This window comes from Adiantum capillus-veneris, chromosome 27, assembly GCF_014529385.1.
Source record: "Adiantum capillus-veneris isolate H3 chromosome 27, ASM1452938v2, whole genome shotgun sequence".
Taxonomy (NCBI): domain Eukaryota; kingdom Viridiplantae; phylum Streptophyta; class Polypodiopsida; order Polypodiales; family Pteridaceae; genus Adiantum; species Adiantum capillus-veneris.
The window spans coordinates 112,525,166-112,544,981 of NC_140957.1; the positions used below are offsets into that span (position 1 = coordinate 112,525,166).

The following is a 19,816-nucleotide window of genomic DNA, read 5'->3' on the forward strand; positions in this document are numbered from 1 at the left end:
CACTTTATTACAAATTGACGACTTTGATTCAGCATGGCTAATCGATTTCTCTTGCGGTTGCTTATAGCGGTCCCTCTTTAGTTTCGCCACACGATTTTTGCAACAAGGCTCTAATCTTTTCCTACTAGCATAGCACATTATGCCATGGATTCGGATGTTGACATGCAGTATACTTTTAAGTTTGAGAACCTTTGCCCAGTTTCGCTTGCTGCTACCCCGCGGTCAGCCACTCTTATAGAGGGTGCCCATGAATCAAGTGGTCCAGATGATAGCATTTAATTTCTTGAAATCCAAGAATTTAGGGCACTGCAAATACGCATGGCTGTTTTAGAGTTCAATATTACACAATTGTATGCAAATGTCACTAAGATGTTTGATATGCTAGTGCAATTCATGCAATAGTCGACCAAGGGCCCAATTAATGAGTAGACTAGGGTTTCTACAACCTCCATGCGTCGCGGAAGCACCCTTGGTCTTCAAGAGCAAGGCTCCAATCTGGAGAGGTTGCACCTTCTCTTCCAAAAAAGGTAGATGACTTGTTAAAAATTACCAAGCCACCAATTTTTCAAGGATAGGAAAGGGAGCACAACAAATATATTGTGAATATCTCGATGAAAAGCCTTGCATAACACACATGTGCCTAACTCTTCACATGCAAATACACAAACACCTTATGGACATAATAAGAGAAATTTAGCATAGCTGTTAGGTGGGAATCTATGGAGGGTGGCGTCTGAGGAGGATCACCATGGCGTGTAGGTGTAGAGAACGAGAACGAGAACGAGAGAGAGAGAGAGAGAGAGAGAGAGAGAGAGAGAGAGAGAGAGAGAGAGAGAGAGAGAGAGAGAGAGAGAGAGAGAGAGAGAGAGAGAGAGAGAGAAGCTCGACACTGCAAGGGAAACAAAATACACGCTATATGTCATATTTTATTCTCAATAACCTTTTACATATAAAGCCTCCTAGCCATGCAAATTTCTAGAAAGAGTGTAGTTCATCTGCATGCTTCTAAGGGGTAATTCCCACGAGATTAGTCCACATGGTTTGAACCCAACAATCCCCCCCTCAAGCCCGAACTAGACAGACCCTCTCATGATACCTCGAGTTTTTGGTGTACTCGTCAACCGTGAGTTTTAGGTTCTCTCACAACCAAGGATTTCTGGTGTATCCATAACCTGGTGCTATGATAGTGAAACCCCCCCTTGAACAGATTACGTGTAGGTCAAAAATTAGCTACCATTAAATGGAGTTTTTGGTTCACTGCCAAACCTTGGGTTTAAGGTTTACCCAGTAACGTCACGAGAAGTAGGATAAAATTGGATTGAGAACAAATATGTTTGGGAGGTCTGTGTGGCAGTGTCTAACCCATACAATTTATCATGGCAATAGTTGACAATTTATAACCTAAAATAAGGCTTTGACTAAAAAGTGTATGATGGTTTTGACAATAGACAAAAAAGAGGACAAATCTATGACACTAAACTGACAAAAATAGTTTTGAAAAACTTGTACTGCAATCTCAAAGTAGATCTTGATATTTAGCATCTGTTGATGTACCTCTTGGTTCTCGAAGCAAACTGTTGGCTTATGGATGTTCTTCATTTTTTTCCAGATCAAGATGTAGTATTGGATCAATTTCCATCGAGCTATTCTCAATTGTGCAAAGCTCATAAAGCTTGGTGGTTAAGGGCTTCTTCATGCAATTGCATCCTCGCATTATACAAGGATGGTCTCTTGTGTCAAGAGTACTTTGAATGAGAGTGTAAGGTTCGACAAGTGTCCTTGCAATTAGGATAGGTTCCATTCTCAAGATATCAAATTGAGAATTCTTTTTAGCTTCAAAAATCTCTTACCAATGATCTTGCCTTTTAATTGATGAAGCTGTTGTTGAGACCTGCAGATTTTGTGATGCTTGATATCACCAAGCTCTATTTCTGCGTGCGTTTTGAAACGCCAAGAGCAGAAGATCCCCTTGTTACCTATGCAGCGTATTGATATGCTGCAAATCTTGCCTGCGGCCAATGCTTTGTTTGCCTTGCCAACAAACTGCAATAGATAGCGTTTTGAAAAACACACAAAAATTGCTCACAAGTGTTGCCAATTATCAATGCTAAGTAACAAGGGTGTGAATAAGCTCTAGATAGAGCCAAAAGGACTTAAATAAGGCAGCCAATGTAAACCAGTCTGAAAATTCAAAAAAAAAAAAGAGCTTGTGTAATCGGCAACAACGTTTACGATAGCGCTGATGACGAACTTCCCTTGCAGCGGACTGAAGAGGCTGAAATAGCAGAAGATGTTGTGTCAAAAATGTGCTCTTTGGCCAAGACAAATAGTTTGAGGGAGGTTGTGGTGGAAACCATGCAGGTCAAAGAAGCCATGGTAAAAAATAGTAGAAGATGTTGTGTCAAAAATGTGCTCTCCGGCCAAGGCAAATAGTTTGAGGGAGGTTGTGGTGGAAACCATGCAGGTCAAAGAAGCCATGGTCATCGCTGCAAGCGACTGCTCCCGCGATGCTGAGTCAAAGAGCCGAGGCCGGGCAGGGCTCTAATACCAGGTGTTAGGTGTGAAGCTATGGAGGGTGGCATCTGAGGAGGATCACCATGGTGTGTAGGTGTCAAGAACGAGAGAGAGAGAGAGAGAGAGAGAGAGAGAGAGAGAGAGAGAGAGAGAGAGAGAGAGAGAGAGAGAGAGAGAGAGAGAGAGAGAGAGAGAGAGAGAGAGAGAGAGAGAGAGAAGCTCGACACTACAAGGGAAACAAAATACACGCTATATGTCATATTTTACATATAAAGCCTCATAGCCATGCAAATTTCTAAAAGTGTGCAGTTCATCTGCATGCTTCATAAGGGGTAATTCCCACAGGGTTAGTCCACAGGGCTTGAACCCAATAGTAGCTGCATCTGATGCATCAAAGAAACCCAAGGGGCCTAGGGACCATCTGTCTAGTGAATAATTTGATAAAGTAAAGAAGGAAAAGCTATGTTTAATTGTTTAGGGAGTGGACATGGCAAAAAGGATTGTCCCAAGGAGAAATCTGCTTCCTAAGGTAAAGAGAAAGTAATGCACATGGTGCAGTAATTGCCTCTTGTGTTAGAAATAAAGGCGTAGCTAAGTAGAGGTTAGAGTGATTTGCTTAATAGAGAGAGATAATTTTCACACACGAGAGAGAGAGTACATGATATACGTGGTTTACCCAATGTGGGCTATGTCCATGAGAAAGAAGAAACTCAATGGCTTTTGCACTTCAAAATAGAAGTAGGTTACAAAGAGATTATACCCTTAATGGATCTCCCAACTTGCTTCACTCTCAGCAACTCACACACACCTTGCTTCACCAACTCCACAATACCTTTTGTGTGTAGAAGAGGCCTCCTTTTATGGGCCAAAAGGGTTTTCCTCTCTCATGAGAGACACCCGTGTGTGTAGCCGCCCTTGTGTAAATGAGTTTAAGTAGAACTCTCCCATGCATCCATGTGTGGCCGGCTTTGAGTACACAAGTCCGCCTAGAAATTGGCAATTCATCCATGTGTAGCTGTAGACAAGTCCGCTGAAACTCTTCTAGAATTCGGCCACCAGCCAAAGACTTCCAACCATCAACCATCAGCCATTGCCTACGGGCCACCGGCCAACTGGCCAACCAAACTACCACTGTTTCGGTCACTTTCCGACCGCCGTCTGGCCACAATATTCCGGCAAATCCTGAAAGTGAACTTTTGGTTTTCCGACGAGTGATTTTTGTCACCCACGATGGCTTATCCTCATAACAAGGGCCTTACAAAGGTGCATTTTGAGGAAAAAAATTACAAGGGGTGAATTAGGCTCCATACTTAACATATTCTGCTTCCGTGGTAGAAAGTGAGACCATTTGCTATAGCTTTGAGCCCAACTTACTGTTGTACCTCCAACTATGAAAATGTAGCCAGTATGTAGTGCTCCTTCAAGTATGTCACCTACCATATCTACATCAACATACCATTCCAAGAAAGTATCAGTGCCTTCAAAACACAAAGCATTCGTGGTTGTCCCCTTTGGATATCTTAGTATCCACTTCATAGCTTGCCAATTCTCTTTACCAGAATCATCCATAAACCTACTCACAACTCCATTGCATGTGTAATATCTGGCCTTGTCAAGACCATAGCATATATTAGAGAACCTATCGTTGTAGCATATGAAACTTTAGACATGTACACTATCTCCTCCTCTGTCTTTGGACACATATCCTTGGTTAGTTTAAAGTGACTAAACAAAGGTGTAGAAACTAACTTTGCATTTACATTGCAAACCTTTTTAGTACTTTCTTGATATAATATTGTTGAGATAGCTTTAGTGTCTTCTTCATCCTATCCCTTGATATCTTCATACCAAGTATCTACTTTGCAGCATCTAAATCTTTCATCGAAAAAGATTTGCATAATCCCTCTTTTAGGTCTTTGATATCTTGTATGTTAGCACTTGCAATCAGCATGTCATCAACATACAACATTAGGATGATAACGTTCCCATCTCCCAAATTCTTCATGTAGACACAATGATCTGAGTTGCATCTTCTGAATTCATGATCCAACATCCATCAATCGAACTTTAAGTACCACTGTCTTGATGCTTTCTTTATACCATACAAGATTTTTCTCCTTACCCTTTTTCTCATAGCCCTTCGAATGAAGCATGTAAATATCCTCCTCTAAGTCACCATGAGAGAACACTGTGTTTACATCCATTTGCTCAAGATTTAAGTCATGAGTAGCCACAAGGTTTAAGACAAGCCTAATGGAATTCATTTTTACAAGAGGAGAAAATATTTCATTAAACTCGATACCTTTTTTTTTAGAAGACCCCGTTACCACAAGCCTCGATTTCTACCTCTTCTTCTCGTCTTCTTCTTCCTTTAGCTTGTACGCCCATTTATTTTGCAGTGCTTGCTTACCTTTAGGCAAATCAACGAACTCCCATGTTTCGTTGCGATGTAATGAGTCCATCTCTACTTGCATGATCTTTGTCTATTCTTCTTTGGATTTGTGCTGCATTGATTCTTCGTATGATTCTGGCTCTCCAAAATCTGAGACCAAGAGATGGTTGAAGGAAGGAAACCTCTCTGGAGGTCTACTTACTCTTGTAGATCTTTGGGGCATAGGCTCCTCATCTAGTTGAGGTTGTTGCAAGTTGTCGCCACTTGTGCTCCTTGAATATTCTCTGTCCTCAAGCTCCATGTACTCATCGCCTGTACCTTTTGTTTTTTTTCTTTCTAAGTAATCTCTGTACATATTTTGTTCCTTGAAAATTACATCCCTACTCCTAAAGATTTTATCATCTTTGGATCCCCTAGGCAATACTCAAAGTCCGCTTCTCCATAGTCAATGAAGAAATAATTTTTGGACTTTGCATCTAGCTTTGACCGTAGACTTCAATCTATGTGCACAAAAGCCTCGGATCCGAACACTTTAAGAAATGCATGATTCACTGGTTTACTTGTCCATGTCCCTTTTGGAACTCCTCCATCTAGTGCTATTGAGGGTGATCGTTTAATCAAGTACACAGATGTACTTACTAATTCTGCCCAAAGCTCAAGTGATAGGCCTTCATATATCCACATGCTTCATGCTCGCTCCATGATTAGCCTCTTCATGCTTTCTGAAATGTCATTTTGTTGTAGTGTCCTTGGAGTTTTCTTTTGCCTTCAAATTCCATTGCTAGCAAAAAAGCTTTCAAAAGCTTGGCTGCAATATTCGCCTTCATTGTTGGAATTGAGGCACTGAAGCTTAGTACCTGCTTCATTTTCCACAAAGTCTTTCCACATTTGCAATATGAAAAACACATTGGATTTATTTTTCATTGCATAAATCCATGTTTTTCTAGTTGCATTGTCTATGAATGTTACATAATACAATGAGCCACCAAGGGATGGTGTACTCGCAGGACCTCAAACATCAGAATGAACTAGTTCAAGTTTTTATTTTTTTCTTTCATTTCCTATTGATGGTCGGCTTTCGGAAGCTTCGGCCTTGGGCACTAACCCCAAACAGGGGAAGCATTTAAAAAATAAAATAAATAAATAAAAAGTTTTTTCTGTTGTAGGTTGCCGCCACCACCCCCACCCTTGTCCTTGCGCTCACAGAGGGCCGCCACCCTTGCCACCACCCCTCTCTCTCTCTTTCTCTTCTCTCTCTCTCTCTCTCTCTCTCTCTCTCTGTCTCTCTCTCTCTCTCTCTCTCTCTCTCTCTCTCTCTCTCTCTCTCTCTCTCTCTCTCTCTCTATCTCTTTGTGTCTACAACAAGGAATAAATAGAAGCTCTCTCTTTCCATACACACAGAGGCCATCGCTCAAGAACACACACACACACACACACCCTCACAACCCTCTCGTTCATCTATGTGTGTGTGTGTGTGTGTGTGTGTGTAGAAAGCAAGAAATTCAGCTCTCTCTCTCTTTCCATACACACACACACACACACACACTCACAAACACATGCATGTACACACACAAATATACACTACACGCATAAGCACACGCACACAATCACATACGCACCAACAACGCACACACATGGCATGCACAAAGGAAGCAGAAAAAGAAAAAGAAAAAGAAAAAAACAAAGAGGATTGACATCGACGCATCGAAAGACGAAGAAGGACAACACCAAAAACACACGATGGCGATAGCAAATCAAAGAATGACGCCAAAGGCATGCCCCAGCCAGCACCGAAATTGACGAGCGCGCTACACCAATCCACCAGTGAAGCCTGCGATTCACCGGCATCTCATCCACGATGCATTTTCCTCAGTAATAGCCGCAGGGTAATTCATTTTCCGCTCTCCAAGCCAAACTTTGTAAAAAACAATTTGCATTAGGAAAAATATGAACCCTCTAGGGGCCCTTTGGAATTAAGGTTAATTAGAGGCCAGCTAATGAGAAGAGGGTGGTGGACACACTCTATGCTCTCAAAAAAGTAGGGGGACAAAGTAGTCTTACACTTCTTAATGGCCTCTTACTTAGTGAGAAGGTTGGGGGGGGGGGGGTCGTCACTATATGGCACGGCTCCAGCCAGGGGGGATCTATGGTGGGAAAGGGAAGCGGGAATCACAATGCAATCCTAGCCGTCCAGCGAATCGGTGAACTAGGGGTGAACTGGGGTGGGAAAGCAAATTACATGTCTTTTAAGGAAGATTCTTGATCAATGATTGGAGGTGAAATTGGGGTAAACTAGGCCTAAAAAGTAGATTCGCACATAATCCAACGACAGTTAAGGGCCAGTCATTATTACTTTGAGAAGGCACATTTCAAAAAGCCAAACCTTCACATAGGAGGACTCTAATGTGCACGTATAGTGAGGAGAGAGAGTTTTGAAATTAGTGAACTAACAGTAAACTAGGGTGAACTAGAGATAAACTAAGGTTTTTTTACTTTACCATAGTGAACTAGGGGTGAACTAAGGGTAAACTAGTGGTGAACTTGGGGTGGCCTGTCCTCGCCTGTGAATGTGGGTTCACAGAGGTGAACTAAGGGTGAACTAAGGATGAACTAAGAGTGACCTAAACTCAGCTTCTTTCAATATGGAATCACTTGAAGACCATGCAGGCAACGAGATCATATCGGACCTAAAGTGGGAGAGTGACTCAAGAAGTAGCAACACATGTGATCAAGCTAGTGACTCTCCGAGATCCTTTGAAGGTGATGAAGTCATATCGCGGAGGACACAAACAAGGTTACCTTCCTTCGATCCACTAGCATATGTTTCTCCTATTTTCTATTCTTTTGAAAGGAGAACTTATGAGTTGATGAATAATGTGATTAGGGATGACACTTTAATCACCTTGGCAACTCTTAAAGCTTGTGATACTAGAGGGGTGCTAGATTTGGGTAGATGGAGAAAAATGAAGGAAGGTTTGTGCTTGGGACAACCTGAAGATGGCATGAGTTATCTTTGTGGACAAGTAAGTGGTATAAATACCTACGACTGCCAGGGGTATGTCCTTCATGAAGAGGAAACAACAAAATGGAGGCCTTTTTGTTACCATCAAGATATTCTACTTTGACTTTGAAAGGACATCCACACTTTTTTGTTTTTCTAAACCTCTTTTTGGTACCTTTATTCTGGGGTTGTCCATCTCTATGACAAATGTAATCGATAGTGGTATTAGAGATACCATGGATCTTAGTGGAACGGACCATAACAAGCCTCACTTTATGCTCAACCATAATATCTACCAAAGCTGTTTTTACTTCTGATACATCTACACTTTTGTGATGTGGAAGACGCACATATGTATGCTTTCTTTTGGCACTACTGCATGCCTCTAAGTATTCCTTCCATCTCTTACACTCACAAGCACTGAGAAGGTCCTTCACATAGTCAAGTGGAATCCCATGTCTTCTAATGTACACACACCACTCTAGCTTGATCATTTTAATGGTATCTTCTATCCCCAAGTGATTTTGTTCATTGAGTGTTGTATGGAAGATCTATTTGATGTTGGCAATGCACGAAGTGTTGCAAAAATGTCCTTATCAAAAGAGAAATTACATTATGAACGGTCTTCTTGCGTTGATCAAGTGACCTTCATATTCTTTATGATACAAAGTAAATTTTCAATGATGTCATTTCAAATACGAAATCAAGGTATTTACTGGCTATCTCTTTGACTCAAGTACACTTTGTAATTTCTCGTGGTGAAACTAATGCATTTTAGGTATACTTCTCATTTTGTGCTCCAAGGAAAACTTTCTAGGGATGATTGGACATGTATGTTGACCAAGGCTACAATGCTAAAGAAGCAGGGAAAGGTATCCATAATATTTTGATTCATTTGGGAGAGTTGTAGTGACCAAAAGTTTTTTGAGCATAGTGCCTATTGAAGCTTTTTTTGTGAAAACATGTAGTTGTGCTACTACCAACCTTACAATCCTCATGCAACAAATGACAGTGAAAATCCCTTTATTCTTATCATTCAAGACCAATGGATGTTGGAAATGGCTATGCGATTATCTCAGCATAACTCATGGGCTATTGATAGCACTTTTAAGACGAATGCGTTTGGGCTACCACTATATGCCGCTGTCTTGCCAAACCAACATGGTGTGGGTATTCCAATTTGGTCTATGACGTCCTCTAATGACCCAGGCTCAGACCATGAGAGGATAGCACTAGAGATAACAATATCTACAATCCTATCTAGAATGGGGAATGTTAGACCTACCGCCCTTGTCATTGACAAATCTGCTTTAGAGCTTGAAGCATTCTCAAAGGTCATCCATGGTGATGAATGTTATTCGCATTATTATGAAACGGGACCCCAAGAGCAAAGTTTTTGCCACATTATTGTGTGTGGTTCCACACAAATCAAGCATGGGTGGAAAATCTTCTTCCAAAGGTTTGTGGACTCTTCTTTGTGAATGCAATGCATGTGTGGGTCCCTGTGCACCTTGATAACCAATTGTTCTTGTATATGTAGGTACCAAAGGAGCTCCAAGATCATCTTTATTCATCAATGACAACACTTATGCATGCCTTCGACGAGGTAGAATTTGAGAATCACTACCAAGAACTCCTTCAACACTATGCAGCTCATGTTAAAGTGCAGAGGTATGTGACAAATGGTTGGCGTAGACGTGACTGCCCATGGCGCAGAAGATGGCCCAAGTTTGGTCGTTTATTCAACTATGGAAATGTTGACACTACCAACTTAGTGGAGAGATTGTGGCAATACATAAAGTATACCTCATTAGACGCGCGGATCAATAGATCTATTATGGATCTCTTGAATGCTATTGTGGGCGATTCAACAACTGGCACTAGAATGGGTGGTACTTTATTGGAGTTCTTCAAACAAAAACAAGAAATAGGTAAGACAAGCCCTCATGGATTGATTTCTCTCTTTGTTATGAAAGAGGGATCTTAAACTTGATTTGGTATTGTTAGTCTAGTTGACTCGGGCCGCTACAACATCCGGGGCTCTTCAAAACAGCACACTACGCGATTACATGGTGGGGAGAAAATACTACACCTGTATGAGGGTGATCCTTCCACCTTGGAAATTGTGAATGAGATGACACTATTATTCAAGGTTCAAAGTATTTCTAAAAGAAGCCACTGGCATCATGTGAGCATGCAATGCAAGTATTGTGATTGCCCAGATTGGGCAAGCGGGTGTAAACACCTATATTCACTTCACCTAATCATAAAGAAGTACTTTCCACACTTGTATCCCTTCATTCCAACTATGGATAATGAGCATGCTGTTGATAAAGATCTCCAGAACACAGAAGATATCAATGAATATTTCATGGACAACTCAATTGAGGATGGGGCTGATGATAATGAGGTCTTGAAATGTGTAAGCGAGGTCAAAAGCATACTTACAAGGATTGAAGAAGGCTTGAAGGACAATGATCCGTCTCAAAAAGCAGTCTTGTTACGTGAACTCAACATTTGCAAGGATACCTTACTAAAGACCTCACCACCGAAGGCGATTGAGATGCCTATGAGAGGAAGTATACGGCAAACACAAGCACATGTGACTCAAAACAAGACTTGGGCATGGGAAGAGGCCACAAGAAGTGGAGCCAAATATAGAGGTTTATGAAGCAGGGACATCCCAACCAACAAAGAGAGCTCACGTAACTGGTATATTGCGAAGGAAACATCAACATGGCAGGTCTCGAGTTCGATTTCATGAGACACCACGAATTTGGTGTCCACATTGTTGCACCAAAACATTCATGGTTGACCCTAGGGTTACCATTACATGTGAAACTTGCAATGCATTATTGCCTTTATTGTCACAACATACCCTTTTTGGATGGAGAGACTACCTAATAGATAAACATGTGAGAATATGTGATATCCCAACAAATGTAGTATGCAAGATTATTTCTTGTACATCGAGAGAAACCCCAACAGATGAGAGAGATTTTACAATGGTTCAAGACCATGGTGAAGTTCTCCGTAATGTGTTTGCATTCCAATGGAGGATTGTGCTCGTATGATGGATCCATTTTGGTCATGTATATTTGGTTTAATCAAGGTTTATGTCTATTTCACTTCTAGTTACACTTGTCTGATACTCTTCCACTCAATATATGAATTTACATTTGGTTTGCAATATGGTATGCTCTAGGAATTTTTGTGGTGCTCACACCAAATTAACCCCTGGTTCACCTCGAGTTCACCCTTAGTTCACTACCAATTCAACCCCAATTCACCCCTAGCTCACCCTAAGTTCACTTTTGGGTCACCACTGTAGGCCACAACCCATTTTCACCCCCAGTTCACCCTTAGTTCACCCTCAGATTACCCCTAGTTCACTCTTAGTTCACCATTGTCAGGCCAAAACCAATGCTCATTCCAAGTTCACCCTTAGTTCAACACTGTAGGGCCAAAACTCATGCTCTTGGGAATCATTCTCAGATTAGGTCCCTAGTTTATCTCTAGTTCACCCTTAGTTTACCACTGAAAGGCCTAAACCATTCTCTCGGGAATCGTTCTCAGATTTGGTCCCTAGTCACCCCTTGGGAACCATTCTCAGTTTAGGTCCCTAGTTCACCCTTAGTTCACCACTGCAAGGCCCAAAACCATCCTCTCGGGAATCATTCTCAGATTTCCTCCCTAGTTCACCCCTAGTTCATCCATAGTTCACCATAGTGAAATTAGATTAGGTCACCCCTAGTTCACCCTTAGTTCAACCACTGCAAGGCCCAAAACCATCCTCTCAGGAATCATTCTCAGATTTCCTCCCTAGTTCACCCCTAGTTCATCCCTAGTTCACCACTAGTTCACCCCTAGTTCACCATACTGCAATTAGATTTGGTCCCTAGTTCACCCAGATTTCCTCCCTAGTTCACCCTTTGTGCACCCTCAGTTAACCCTTAGTTCACCCCTGGGTCACCCCTTATGCCTAGTTTGTATCACAAATGGAGGCTTCATTGTCATGTAATTTGCATTACCTTAGTTCAAGACTCGGCTCCTTATATTTTATAGCAATTCCTCGTTACCATTTGGGCCTCTTACCCCTATAATAATTGGTCTATCATTTTGTGTTGATCACCCCATTTCTTGCTTTTCTCACCAACAATTATTGCACTAGCACAATCTTCACTCGTAAGGTTTTGGCAACAAGTGCACCTACCTTGGTCACTCTTAGAGAATTAGAATCGATCTTAACACATCATTTCTTACATGCTCACACATCATTTCTCACATCTTAACACATCATTTCTTACCACACATGAAATAGACAAATTGAACGACATATTGGAGAGAAGAACGACATCCCTCTTAATATGTACAAAAGGTAGGCAATCAATAGCATGAGTAGATGCACAGAGAGACATATTGGAGGAACCAAGATGGATTATATTGCGTAAAGAACAAAACATTTACATCATAACTCCATCATGTGACATAAAAGACACTAGCATATGGTGCACTATGCTCTCATAAGATCTCAAAAGTTACATCACAAAAGTTTTACATATAATAAAACGATTTCCAATGCATGAGATAAAAAAGAGATGCTACATAGATATCATAGTTTGGGGTGTTCAAAACACATCATCCTTGCACTCCATCAAGTCCTAGAGACTTTTTGCTCCATGCTATAAGCTCCTCTTTTAGCCTTTGAACGGATTGGTGCTTGAACCAAGTCTTTGTGAGTTGTACATCAAACATAGAGAGTTAGTGAACCATGTAAATCACTAAAGATAGAACATCACATGAAGTTAAGTGTTTTTTCAACGAAAAACATTTACATACCCAACTCTTTGATTGTTTTCCAAAGGCCCTAGCAATAAGATGCTTCATATAAGCCATAACATAAAACCCACAATCATGGGCATTTGGTTGACGAGGAACCTAAAGACATGCATCAATTTTCAATAGTGAAAAATCATATAAATTGATCTTATCAACATGACAACACATGCATACAACACTTGAGCCATTGACACACCTCAGGTATTTCTAGTGGTGAAAGTCCTTTTCTTGGTTTTTCCATGAACTCTTTCAAAACCTCGTTCGAACAATTGTGAGATAGAATCTCAAGAACCCTACAAGGAAAGCTCTTAGATCCAACTCTCACCCAATAACCTCTATATTCCTTACCACATACATACCTATAAACACTAGCAAGATAGGTTGTGCCATTAGAATCCCGCAATGAATTGAAGTATATGATAGCATGTGAATCCCATGGAAATTTGTCAAGCTTTTTGAAGTGATTGTTGAAGATGACATAAAGGACCCAATGGTTCCTTAAACAAGACATAAATATGCAACAAATTAAGCATGACAACCAAAGGTACATCACATCACTTTCAAGCTAAAAGAAAATGAATAAAGCATACCTACTAACTATTGGTAGAAAAAGGAACCAATGTTGAGACATATCTAAAACTTGCAAGTAATTCTTGATAACTCCAATGTCTTCATGGTGACGTAGTGTAACATAGTCATACCATAAACTATCCATGAACCAAACTTTGTCTAAAATCTCTTTAGGCAATGTGTTTTCTATCCAACTCTCACCATAAAAAACAAAGACATTGAGTTGAAAACTTACATAATATACGAATTTTTTTTGAAAGCATACATGAGCTTTAAGCTTTACTTACATCATAAACAAGTTCATTGTTTTTGTGGAAGCTTTGGCATGGGAAATATCTTCAAGCATTTTCATGTCCACTTCCGAAATTATATTAGATCGATGAGATTTAAATTGAATTGATGATCCACTTTCAAAACTATATGTCAAAGCAAATCATACATTAACAAATGAAAGAGAATGTCAAACCTTTAGAGGATGGTAATATTCACCTTGCTTTTATGGACTCATTGCCATTACTACTACTTGCTTCCAAGTTAATTCCCCCGTTGCTTATCACCAAAGAAAGTGGCATGTCACCTTTGCAAAGAGGAGAGTCACTAATCATTTGGATTTGCTTTGATGAACCAATGGTCACCTGAATTTGAAGTATATTGACAAGATCAAGAGAAGCTAAGTAACATTATCTACTATATGCATGATTTATATTTCTACATGAACAAAGTTTTACCCGTTTCCCTCTTTTAATGGACAACAAATTTTAAAGCAAGGAAGCACCTAACAGTACAGGAGTACCCTCTATGAATTTCCTTTTTTTTTCTTGCTTCACGGGTGCAAGCAAAGGACCATGACCATCATCCAATGTGAGATTTGGCTACAAGACATGCAACTCATTTAACACCAAATTCAAAATCCGCATCATACCATACAATTAGTCATTTAAATAACGACACTACATGCGACATACCGGAGTACATGCTTGCTCATATCAACTTTCTCCTCTACTTTTTTGTCCTCTACGTTTTCCTCTTCTTTATGTATTTTTCCAGTGGGGTTACGCTTCTAAAAATAGTTGAGAGCGAAAAGCAAACAAAATTAATCCTTATAAAAATAAAATGTGATGGTTGTGATATATATGCTTACCTTCATTTTGAAGCCACCATCAATCCGTTTTTGTATACCCACCATGCGTGCATCTTTTGTGCTCATGTAGTCCCCTAATGCATTGGCCATTTCTCTTTCTACAAAAGCTTCTTTCGATCCCTTTGCTAGCTTCTCACTCTCATCAAAAGCATTCCATTTTCAAAGCAAGGACTTCTCCCTCCTTTGTAGAAATTTTGATTTGTTTCTCTCGAACTTATAAGCCGCATCCTTGAACCGCACCTTTGATTGCTTCTCGTATGTGTTTTCCCTTGACGAAGTCCGATTCATCATGCCTTGAGGTCAACCACCCTTGCGTAGGGGGATATCACACTCAGTGCCATGATCATCTCGAAGATGCTCCATCATGTCGACCCTCTTCTCATAACATATTTTGTTAGCCCAGCACTCTTCCGTTGCAATGCATTGACGAGTTTTTCTCCCATTGTCACACACAATTTCGATGTAGAGCGGCCTCGCATCTTCCATCCCTCGTGATTGTTTGTTTGTGAGCTAGTGAAGTGGGACACTTAATTGAATGCTCCTCCTCCTAAAGCTTAGTCCATTGCAATTTCAAAGCCTCACCGGTATAAGGCACACAAATGGGTATAAGGCACAGAGCTGAGGGTATAAGAGAGTATAAGGCACACAGAGCATAAGCCTCTGTATGCTAGGGTATTATGTTGTTGTAAAGAGCTATGGTATCTTTGCTTCACGGGTGCCGAGCAGATGATACCGTTGTAAGCCGCAGAGCTTCAATAAGGTAATAAGAATAAGCAAGAATAAGGGTGCAATGGTTGCAGGCAACGCATGAAGCACCCAGCTACGCCTTGCTTATAATGCAACGCAAGAATCGCAGTGCAATCGTTGCAGGCAGCGCATGAAGCACCCGGTTACGCATTGCTTATAATGCAAAGTGTGAACTACGGGTGCAATCGCTACAGGCAGGGCATGAAGCACCCGGCTACGCCTTGCATGATCAGGAGAAACCATGGTAATACCGAAAGCGGAATAAGCGGGAATCGATGTAGGCTCGCGCAGGGACTGACCTGACGCAGGAGAACGCAAAACGGAGAACACAGGGAGGAACGCAAGGGAATCCCAAAAGCGAGCGCAGTAAGACGAGGCCTAGTTCACCCTCCACATTGCACGCCAAGGGAGGCATTGAATGCTCATGCTCCCCCCTTCATTAGCTGCGCCGCCATCCCCTGAACCGAGGTCCCGCCCATCGGACAGCTCTCATCCCCCCTACTCCCCCAGCCCTCGATCCCCTCTGGCCTCCAACTGTGCCATATAGCGACGAGGGGGAGGGGGGGGGGGGGGAGTGTGGTGGGCCATATGAACGTCCAACTTCCCTCCTTTTTGATCTGGTTCTGAAAAAATCCCAAAATTTTTGAAATTTTTCAAAATTTTCAAAACTCAAATCTTATCTTCTTAAAACCTCCCTAAACCTATTTTATTGTCAAAAAAGAAAATTTTGATCTCAAAAAGTCAAAACATATACCAAAAAGACCCTAAAATTAATTTTTTTCAAAAACTTTTCAAACATCATTTTTTACTATCCAAAGCCCCCCCAAAACTAGTCCTCAGGCAAAAAGTGATTTTCTCTCTCTAGAACCCCTTTTCCAACCCCTCTTTGGTTGCAACCATCACACTCACCCTCTACTCCAACACTCTCTTTCTACACCATCTCCATTGTTGCAGCAAGAAAGCTCCTCTCTCCTCCCCTACCACTTCCCATTGCCACACCAAGCAAGGGTTATCCACCTTCTCCTATCACTTACTCCCACCTACATTGTAGCAACAAACAAGGTCCTGCTCCTCCTCCTAATTGTCTTTGTTCAACTATGGCCAGCTCTACGCCGCAAAGGCGGCCAAAGGATGAAGTCACAGCACTTGCATGCCACAACACAAGAGGTATAGATGATGAGTGGGTTCCACAAGAGTTCACCGAAGGTGCTTGGGTATACATGCAGCCATCTGCTATTGGCCCTCACCGTGTGCAAAATCGTGCAAACTTGGATCATCACTGGAAAGGAAAGCTCCTTGGATTCAAGAACCGCAAAGACAAGGGGACCGTAGCCATTGTGCAACATGTTTTCTCAATGTCAAGCATGCTACTGGAACAACCACTTTGATTTCCAACACATTGTAAGTACATGTTTTGAGAATACAAAGCTAGGTGTGAAATCACAGTGTAATGTTTTTGTGGATTCATACTTAACATTTGCTATCTATTTATAGTCATATTCCATCCACATTGGTGGAGCAGCAGCCACTACACAGTCTCTCCGGCACATTCAATGCTATACATGTGGATATTGGAGCAACAATTTTCACACATCTTTGCCCAACCAAACCGGTTCAAAGAAGGATTTTCTTCTATTCTCACTCTTATATTGTGTCTACTTCTACACAAGGGTTTGGAAAGTTTGAACCCATCAAAGTATCTTACTTATTAAGTATGGAGTGGCCACATCCAGATTTGTGGTCGGTAACATCTTTCAAGAAAAAGATGATAATAGATGTCCAAAACTCTTTGAAATACTCTAAAGCTTCTAGGTCTGTGGGCTTGATTTGGTGTTTGCCTATTCATTGTTTCGTGCACATTTTTAAGGAGTTTGGATTTGTGGAGACTACCACAATGCTTGTATGTAAAGATGTGCATTATGAAGAATTAGGAAGGCTTTTAGAAGAGGACTGGGGTTTTGTGGAGGGCATGCACAATGGGGATAGGTATCGTTGTAAGGTTGGAGCTTCAGGTATTGGGATGCTCTATTTAAAATCTTGCACCTCCTTGTCCATACGATTTCACTATGATCATTGGATGTGCAAGCTTGGAGAGTGGACTCTCTTACAGAGTGTAGACGGCACTAATGCAAGCTTTGACATTGTAGTGAGGATGCCCAGCTATGCTTTGGAGGCTGTCCAAGTGAAAAACATTGGACTTCCAGTAATGTGTGAGAACATTTGGCTATTATGGGTTTTGAGGCCCTTCAACAAGCGCAATTTTGTTTGCAAGGTCAGAAGGTGAGAATCCTTCCACCACATTTTCAATACATTCACATTCACACTTTTCACTTTCGCAACACTTGAGCTCCTCCACTCTTTGTCTGCATCCCAAGCTAGACATGGACGCCTCCACAACCTCTGCATCTGCACCCACATCCACCCTTTTGTTACGCTTCATCCTCTTCCTTGAGGACACCAATTACATAGGGAAGTTGCACCTCCACACCTTCTTTTCTCATCACACTGAACAAGAGACTGAGACATTAGCAAGCTCCGATTACTAGAATGTATTTGGAAGATGATGTCTACTGCTTCTCCTCAGTTGTAGTGGATGGGGAGGAGTATGTGTTTATGCATACCTTAGAGAAAGCATTTGGTCTGCGCATGGATGAATTCTTGACCGTGCTATGCACCAATGCCAAATTTCCCTTAGACAGTGCGCCATATGCCCTTGAAAGCAACCTCTTTCCACTTGGGGACTCTGTTACCAACACTATTGCACTTGTTTGTGCAGAGGTCTTGGCAGTAGAGTAGTTGCATGTGGATGAGGAAGAATTCCAGGCCACGCAAGCCAAGGTTGAGTCCGCTAGGATGCCTACTCCACTGTGTAACCCCCTTCTGATGATCCAAATCTTGTAGGTGCGGTACAAGGGAGCATTGACTTGGGTGGAAAGGGCAACAGGGAGGAGGACGACAAGGAGCAGGAGGTAAAATCTATCCTAATTTTTATGTTATTTTTTTTACCATTTATTGTCTTTTTTCTTAACCTTGACTGGTTTATGATAGGACGTCCTGGAGGTTGATGAGTTTGCATCAAGGACGGGTGGCAAGAGGCCGGGCTTTGGACCTCAGTCTTGGACCTCAGTCTTCCCTTGCACATTACCTAGGACAACTCCTCCCTGGAAATTTTGCCATTGTACATAATGAATTCACTCCCCAAGTCCACTTTATGATGTGATCGTTGAAAGCTCTGAGCAAGGTTTTGTATTTGTGCACCATTGCTCAGACTGCCGATCTCCTGTTCCTAGTGCATAGATCCCTTGTATGCACAGCATTTGGCATTGGCTTCCGTGGTAAAGTGCTTGCCCAGATTAGGATACATGCTTTTGTTGGCTCAACTGACCCTAAGGCGATAGCGCAGTCCCTCCTGACTGGGGAGTTGCCTTATGGGTAAGAGAGGCGCCAAGAAATGCTCAACAAAATTATGAGCTCCTCAGATGTATGATGTAAAATCAACTTTCTAGAAGTAATAAAATATACTTTGAACAATTTCTCTATCTTGTACATTCTTTTCAATGTGATCTCTCAATCTTGTAAGTTGTTGAAATTGGTGATGTGTTTCAATAAGTTTTCTTATTTTCTTAAAGTAACAACACAGTAGAAGTGGGATGCACGTGATATCTTCTTTCAACGTACCTTAATTCTCGGGACAGTACAAAAAACATCTGAGTGAAAAGAAGTGGAATTTGAAATGTCATGTTGCATTAAGATTTTCTTTCACTTAATCTAAACTTTTTTTGGTATCCTGGGGGGCAGACAAGGCCAGAAAATGCAAAAAAAAGGGTGGCCACAAGGGCACGCAGAGGCTCATTCAAAGTTTTTGGATGGCTTTCCCCTGTGCGCCCTTGTGGCCACCCTTTTTTTTGCATTATCTGGCCTTGTCTGCCCCCCAGGAACCTGGAAAAGGTGAGATGAACATGAGATTAAACTTTTTCAAGCACATTATGCCTTCCTTCAACTTAACTTTCTAGTTTCCTGCACCAAAAGACCAAATCACATTGGACAGTATAAAAATCTAGTATCATGCTACATAAACAACTGGTTTCACTATATATCAACAATTTTGGTAACCTAAGGGGCAAACAAAGCTAGCAAATGCAAAAAACAGGGTGGCCACAAGGGCACGCAATTGAGCCATCCAAAACTGTTGGGGATGGCTCACCTACGCTCCCTTGTGGCCACCCTTTTTTTTTGCATTTGCTAGCATTGTTTGCCCCTTAGCTTACCAAAATTTTTGATATTTGATTTAAATTTACCTCTTCATGGCTAGAAAGACTTAACTTAAAACATATGGATAGTCCAAAAAGCCAAATGACCATGGAGACAATAGACATAGACTGTAGACAACTCATAATCATTTTGTCATTGCAAAATCAGTGCTTACAAAGAGAAGGGTGCTCAATACAAAAAAGGACGTGTAACTTTGGCTAATGCTCAAAGTCCCGTCGCAATGGGCGTGCAAGCTACATATCCTTTGACTGTATTGTCATTCTTTGCATGTATGGTGTAGGTTGGTATCTTCCAACACCGATATGATGTGGGCCTCTGCAGCTTCTTGAATAGCCTCCAA

The 19,816-nt window shown here is 41.4% G+C and overlaps 2 pseudogenes; one reads left to right on the forward strand and one right to left on the reverse strand.

Annotated features, from left to right (window-relative positions):
• Positions 1 to 8,590: 8,590 nt before the first annotated feature.
• Positions 8,591 to 11,213, forward strand: LOC147422584 (uncharacterized; annotated as a pseudogene).
• A 1,391-nt stretch (positions 11,214 to 12,604) lies between these two features.
• On the reverse strand, positions 12,605 to 14,943 carry LOC147422585 (uncharacterized; annotated as a pseudogene).
• Between the last annotated feature and the right edge of the window lie 4,873 nt (positions 14,944 to 19,816).